Genomic DNA, 8083 nt, shown 5'->3' with positions numbered 1-8083 from the left:
GAGCCTGATGTGGGGCTCGATCCCAGGACCCTGGGATCATGCCCCGAGCCGAAGGCAGACGCTTAATGGCTGAGCCACCCAGGCGCCCCTTCCTGTGTGATTTTGCATGTGTCTCAGTCTTACACACCTCATTACCCTGACAACACAGATACACGGACGGGCACGTCTACACACAACTGCACAACTGCAAACCTTTGCAAACACATTACTATGCTTTGGTGCACACACAGGCGTCTTTATACACAAGGGACGTATTTGTACACAGGGAATGTATGGTTCCTACAAGCACAAGTTTAGCTTACTTTTAAGATTTTATTTATTTATTGAGAGGAAGAGAGAGAGCATGGGGATGGGTGGAGGGAGAGGCAGTGAGAGACTCTCAAGCAGACTCCCCCTGAGCATGGAGCTTGACCCAGGGCTTGATTTCAAGACCCTGAGATCACGACCTGAGCCGAAACCAGGAGTTCGATGCTTAACCGACTGTGCTTCCCAGGTGCACCAAGCTTACTTTTAATTTTATGAACTGTGTGCTGAACGTTTTTCAGCACTGCACTTCATTATCAGAAGCACCGGGCTAAGCAACTATCTCCTTCCACCATCCATCCATCCTCTTTTTCCCCCCTCATACCGATTTATTTATTTATTTAAATTTTTATTTAAGTTTTAGTTAGTTAACATACAGTGTGTTATTGGTTTCAGGAGTAGAATTCAGTGATGCATTACTTATATACAGCACCCTGTGTCCCTCAGAACAAGTGCCCTCCTTAATACCCATCACCCACCTAGCCCATCTCCCACCCACCTCCCTCCATCAACTCTCAGTTTGTTCTCTAGAGTCTCTTACAGTTTGTCCATCCATCCATCCATCCATCCATCCATCCATCCATCCATCCATCCATTTAGTAAACAAATGTTTATGATATACCTACTATACACCAGGTCCCATGCCAGGTGATAGACTCCATTGTGGCAAAGCAGACCAAGTATTTGTTCTAGAACTTCTAGTCTAGTGGGGAATAGATTGAACAATTTCACAACTAGGGGTGCCTGGTTGGCTTGGTTGGTAAGAGCATGCAACTCTTGACCTTGGGGTTGTGAGTTCAAGCCCCATGTTGGGTAAGGAGATTACTTAGAAACAAAATTTTAAAAAAACCTTAAAAAATAAGCAATTGCACAACTTAATATAAATGGTAAGAAGTGGGCAGTGCAGTAAAGGAAGAGTAAGAGAAAGCATGAGTAAGTGCGAGGGGCGACGGAGCACTACTCTAGAGCACTGCATGGGTACGTGCGAGGGGCGACGGAGCACTACTCTAGAGCACTGCATGAATAAGTGCGAGGGGCGACGGAGCACTACTCTAGAGCACTGCATGGGTACGTGCGAGGGGCGACGGAGCACTACTCTAGAGCACTGCATGGGTACGTGCGAGGGGCGACGGAGCACTACTCTAGAGCACTGCATGGGTACGTGCGAGGGGCGACGGAGCACTACTCTAGAGCACTGCATGGGTACGTGCGAGGGGCGACGGAGCACTACTCTAGAGCGCTGTCCGCATGGGAGCCACCACCATGTGTGGCCATTTAGGTTCAAGTTTAAATTTATTAAAATTAAGACTTCAGTTCCTTAGTCACATTAGATACTGCAAGGGCTCATTAGCCACGTGTGAATAGTGGTTACCTATTGAACAGGGTAGATCTAGACGTTTTCATCATCGTGGAAAGTTCTATTGGACAGGGCTGTTCCATGGCTTCCTTGAGAAAATCGGAGCTGAACCACAAAGGAAAAGAAGGGATTAAGTGTGTGGAGTAGGGAGAGAGCAGGGAAAGGGCAGGGAAAGAGCATTCCAGGCAGAGGGAACAGGATGGGCAAAAGCTTTGAGGTAAATGGGGAGCAACGTGAGTCCCAAGCTGGTATGGCTGGTGCACAAAGTCAGGGGTAGTTCATATTGGATGAAGCTGAAGAGGTGGGCAGAGGCCAGACCGTGCAGTCTCATAAGCCATGGTAAGGAGTTTGGATTTTATTTTTTGTGCACTGGCAAGTCATTGGAGGGTTTTAAACCAGAGAGAAAAACAGGAGTAGATTTGCATTGAAAAGAGCACTCTGATTTGGGAAAGAGTTAATGACCTTGTAAATCCACAGAGCACTTTTTGAAGTTCACGCATGTTCATGGTGCTAGTGTGATGGCTCAGGCTAGTAATTCATCTTCCGTTAGAGATGGAAAAACAGGCTCAAAAAGTATGCTCCGCTGCAATGGGCCACAGAGCTGAGTCTTCAGGCGCCAAGTTGTTTCCGCCCACCCCCGCCTTTATTTCAAATGATTTTCAAACCACTAAAATAATACCAACTCATAAAAAAAAATCAAATTGTATTCTGGTGTTCTCTTTTTTCAAGAGAGAGGAATTGACTGGCTTGGTCTTGGCCATTTGAGGAATGCAAGCTCAGAATTGGTAGTCTCAATCTCTAGGGATCCAAGCAGAGACGGATTAAAGTCAATTCTGGCATTGGCTCACTCATTCATTCATTCGATGGTATTTATCAGGTGTCTGCAGCTTGCAAAGCACGTCCTACATGCTCATGAGTAGGACAGGTGCTGGTCCCTGCTGCCTTGGAGCTTTCCTTCTGGCTAGGCAGACAAGGCACAAGTTAAGGAATGATACCATTTCAGGTAGAAACACCAGCTATAAAGGAAATAGAGCAGGGAGATGCGATGGAGCATGGCTTTACAGAGTGTCTGGGTAAGGAGGGAGATGTGACCTCTTACCTCAGGACCTCAGGATGAACTCCTTATGCCTTGATTAGCCCAGGGCAGATTATCTGTGGGCTGCATGGCACGCATGATTATAACCGCTCTGCCACCAACTTACAGACAAGCAAAGAGGTTCAGGGAAGTTGAGTGACTTGGTCATGTGATAAGACAATGAGAAAAGGAGGAAACTGGACCCCAGAGCTTTCTCCCCCATATTGAAATGCCTCTCTCTGGGAGCTTCTCAAGGGCAAGGCAGCATCAGAGGGGCATGAGGCATGAATCAGCCCAGGGCCCTGGGAGGGCAGGGCTGCACCCCTGCTGGCTGCAGAACCACTGATCTGCTCAGTTAACAGGGGCCCTCTGGAATCCTTCAAGGCAGTGTTTCTATAGCCTCCTATTTGTGCTTTCCTATCTTTAAATCAAATCACTTAAAACAAAACAAGACAACTTAATATTTAAAGGAAATTATTTCATTACCTCAGGTAGAAAATCAACATGATTTACCATAACTAGAGATAAACCTTAGAGATAAATACAATAAAAATATAAATACAGTGAAAAAACAATGTTATGCAATTATGAATGTGGCCCATGCTTGAAGGGTGGTCTGTTTCTTATTAAAAGAAAAAAATCTAAGAGCTTTTCTCTTTGATAAGCAGATGGCCCCAAAAGAATTGAATTATAATTAACTCAATGTTAAGCAATGCCAAATCTGTAACTCTCCTAAAATCATCTCCTGGGCCAGAGTTTGGGTGGGGGGTCTCCCTCCCTTTGGGCAAATCATTTCCACAGTGAAAGCAGTGTGGGTCCTTTGGAGACCATCTGAGTCCCTGGTAACAGAAGGCTCCTTCCTTCTGAATATCTGCTGTGCAACTGGGTTGAACCCTTCTGTCCAATGACCTAACTTTGAGCTTGTTTCTTGTCTGAAAATAGTGGTCTCTCATAGGTCATTGCGTCTGACACAGAGGAAGCAAATGATAATAAAAAGACTAATACTTCCTACTTAAATGTGAGGTGCCCACCCTTCCCCATGTCCCCCCCACCCCCGACTGATCCTTTGTTCCTGGTCCTCTCTCAGTTGTAAGAGCTCCTGCTTCAAGGCCACACTCCTTTTGTGAAGGGGCTCTGAGGGTTCCCTGTTGTTAGGCTGTGCTGGACTGCTTGGTGTCTGTAATGGTTTTTGCAACAGGACTGCAAGGGTTAAATGCGTCCAGCAGGAAACAGAAAAATAAGGCCCCCTAAGGAGGTAAAGGGGCCCTGGTCAGGGAGACAGGAATCTAGTTTCTGGACCTGTGGTTTGGGCTTGGACCAGTGCCTTCTCCAGTCTCTGCTTCTAAATAAGGGTAGAGGGGAGCTGGATGAGATAGTCCTTATCTTCAGAGAGTCTATGAGATTTCCCCTTCTTTCCTTGTGAACAGGCTGTCCTAGGGATGAGTAAGGCCCCAGGGCCATGGAGGCCTCACAACCTGGTCTCCAGACGGCTCCCCAGAGCCAGCGGGACCCGTTTGTCTCCGGGAGGAGTCACAGGCCGCCGGGCCTTTGAGGAGGGTAAGGGCGCCTCCTAGCGGGACTGGGGAGAAAGTCTCTCAGAGCTGTGGAATGGGTCTGAATTGACTGCAGGAGCATCCAAGCCATAAGGACCCATGGAAGTCATCTAGCCCGACCCCCTCATTTTCCAAATTGGGAAACTGAGGCTCACAGGAGTGAAAGATACTCCCTCGGGTAGAGTTGTCAGATAAAACACAGGATTCCCAGTTACATTTGCTTTCAGATAAACGATGATTCTTCTTCTTTTTTTTTTTTTTTTGGTATGAGTACATCCCGTGCAACATTTAGGACACACTTCTTCTTCTTTTTCTTTTTTTTTCTTAAATATTTTATTCACTTATTTGACATGAGAGAGAGCACAAGCAGGGGGAGTGGCAGAGGGAGAGGGAGAAGCAGGCTCCTCGCTGAGCAGAGAGCCCAACGCGGGACTTTGGGATCATGACCTGAGCCAAAAGCGGACGCTTAACTGACTGAGCCACCCAGATGCCCCCTCTAGGACGTATTTCTATTAATAAATGATTTGTTAGGCACCTGAACTTCAAGTTTAACCAGGTGTCTTATCTTTTCTTTTTTTTCTTTTTTTCTAAACCTGGCAACTTGACCTCCAAGTCCATCCACTGTGCTAACGTCTGAGCTCGGACTTCAACCCAGACATGGTTCAGGACTTCTTCACCATCATCCCTGACCAACATCTTCTGCTTGCTGCTCTGCCCAGCACTCAGCAGGGGCATGGGAAATGTTTGTTGACATTATTCTGGGAGAGAGCGAGTGAAAGGATATATGATTCCTGTCTTCAATGATTCTAGGAGTGTTTCAAACAGAAGAAGGGAGATGGGTCATTCCCAATTCCTGCTACCATCAAAAACCCACCTTCGATGTTCTGGTAACAGAAATGCCTGACATCCCTGTCCCGATCTGATTTACAAGGTTGGGAGGAACCTGGGTTAGGAAGAAATCTGCATTTCCAAAATTCCCCAGCTATGCTTATTGTGGTGAGCATTGAATAATGTGTAGAATTGTCGAATCAATATGTTCTACACCTGAAACTAATATGACATTATATACTAATTATACTTCAATTATAAATAAATAAATAAATAAATAAATAAACAAACAAACATTCCCTAGGTAATTCTGATACAAAGCAAAGATGAGACCCTCTGGGATGGCTATAAGGAAGAACAGGAAGCTGCTGAGATGGGGCAGATTTTAACTGGTACGTATCAGCAATTGTTTATCTTCTCGATGCATAGGTAGATGAGGCAGGGTGGGTTGTTAAAAATGCACATTCCCAGCTGAACTTCCAGAGATTCTCATTGAGTAGATCTAGTCTGGGGCCCTGGAATCTTCCCTTTTGACAAACACTTGGCTTCACCTGTATTTGTAATGTATTTTCTTTCTTTCTTTCTTTCTTTCTTTCTTTCTTTCTTTCTTTCGTCTTAAGATTTTATTTATTTATTTATTTGAGAGAGAGCGAGCGAGTGAGAGAGCACAAGCAGGGGGAGCGGCAGGCAGAGGGAGAAGCAGACTCCCCGCTGAGCAGGGAGCCTGACATGGGGCTCAATTCCAGGACCCTGGGATCATGACCTGAGTTGAAGACAGACATTTAACCTACTGAGCCACCCAGGCGCCCCTGTATTTTATTTCTTAAGAAACAAAAACAGAACTGAGGCAAATATAGATGAACGATAAGGTTTTAAAAAGTAGATAGTGAGTATGGGAATACATACATTATTCTATTTGCTGTAACATAAATATTTCACTAAAAATACTTGTAAAACTTAGGAGCATTTTAGGGGACTCTGATGCAGGTGGTCTGAAGACCACTGTTTGAGAAACACTGGCTTAGGAGGCAAGAGAGTGGACAGAGCTGCCCACTTCCAAATACATATTGGTTGCCCTCCATGTCTAAGAGTTGGGAGAATCAGGGAAATTTCTGGGGTGAGCTGGACAGGGCCTGGTCTTGAAGGGTGGGAAAGATTCAGAGAAGCAGGGGTAAGTATCACAGTCAGGGAGTAAGTAGTCTGAGCAAATGGGAGAGTAAGTGCCGGGAGACTAGGATTGTGTCTTGTTCACAGCTGGTGTCTAATAAATGACCTCTTCAGCCCCGCCTCCTATCACTACCCCTCAGTCACTATACTTTAGCCACAGTGGCCTTCCTTGTGTTCCTGAAACATGACAAGTGCTGCCCTGCCTCAGGGCCTTTGCATTTGCTGTGCCTTCTGTTGGAACTACACTCTTTCCCCAGCTTTTCCTTAGTGCCTGCCTCTTCATCATTCTCAGGTCTCAGTTCAAATGCTGCCTCCTCAGAGAGACCTTTGCTTGTCTACCCTTCTTACTCCCATTTTCTCTCCTCATATCAACAATCACAACCTGTAATTATTATCTTGTTTATTCACTTTTGTTCCCTGGCCCCCTCATCCCAATGCAAAATACAAGGTCTGTGAACACGGGCACCTGATCTCTTTTGCTTACTGTTGTGCCCCTAGCCCTGAGCACATGTCTTGGAACATAGTAAGTTCTCCCTGTCAATATTTGTTAAATGAGTGAATGAATGAATGAATGAATGAGAGGCGGGGCAAGGCATGAGTAGGGAAAGCCTTTGGAATGAGGAAAAAGGCAAGCAGACATCAGGGTCTGAGAAAATACAGGGGAAAAACTCCTTGATATTGGTCTTGGTAAAGATTTTTTAGATTTGACACCAAAAGTACAAGCGACAGAACCAGAAATAAATAAGTGGGACTTCATCAAACTAAAAAGCTTCGGCACAGCAAAGGAAACAATCAGCAAAATGAAAAGGGAACGTACAGAATAAGCGAAAATATCTGCAAAGTGTCCATCTGATAAGGTATTAAAACCCCAAATATATCAGAAACGCATACAACTCAATAGCAAAAACCCCAACAACCTGACTTAAAAATGGGCAAAGTACTTGAACAGACAATTTTCCAAAGAAGATATTCAAGTGGCCAACAGGTACATGAAAAGGTGCTCCACATCACTCATCATCAGGGAAATGCAAATCAATAGCACAAAGATACCACCTCACGCCTGTTAGAACGGCTGTCCTCAGAAGGACAGGAGGTAACAAGCATCAGCGAGAAGGTGAAGAACAGGAAACCCTTGTGCACTGGTAGTGGGAATGTAAGTTGGTGCAGCCACTATGGAAGACAGTGTGGGGACTTCTTGAAAAATTAAGAAGAGAACTACCACGTGATCCAGATGATCCACTTCTGGGTATATATCTGAAGGAAATGGAAACACCACCCTGAAGAGGTATCTGCATCCCCATGTTCATTGCAGCATTATTCACAGTAGCCAAGCCTGGAGACAACCAAGTGTCCATCAATGGGCCAACGGATAAAGAATGTGTAGTTTATATATACGATGGGATACTATTCAGCCACAGAAAGAAGGAAATCCTGCTCTTTGTGACAACATGGATGGACCTTGAGGGCATTATGTTAAGTGAAATAAATCTGACGAAGGAGAAACATTGTAGGTGCTCGCTTATATCTGGGATCTAAAAAGGCCGAACTCAAAGAAATTGAGAGTAGAATGGTGGTTGCCCCCAGGTCAGGGGAGTGGGGGAAATGGAGAGATGTTGGTCAAAAACTATAAATGCCAAGCTATATGATGAATAAGGTCTGGGGATCTAATGTACAGCACAGTGACTATAATTAACAATACTGTGCGATATACTTGAAAGTTATTCAGAGAGATCTTAAATGTTACTGCCACACACAAAATAGAGGTAATTTTGTGAGGGGATGCATTTTGCAATGTATACG

Source organism: Ursus arctos, unplaced genomic scaffold (genome assembly GCF_023065955.2).
Source record: "Ursus arctos isolate Adak ecotype North America unplaced genomic scaffold, UrsArc2.0 scaffold_15, whole genome shotgun sequence".
Classification (NCBI taxonomy): domain Eukaryota; kingdom Metazoa; phylum Chordata; class Mammalia; order Carnivora; family Ursidae; genus Ursus; species Ursus arctos.
Note: the sequence above shows the minus strand (reverse complement) of the source record.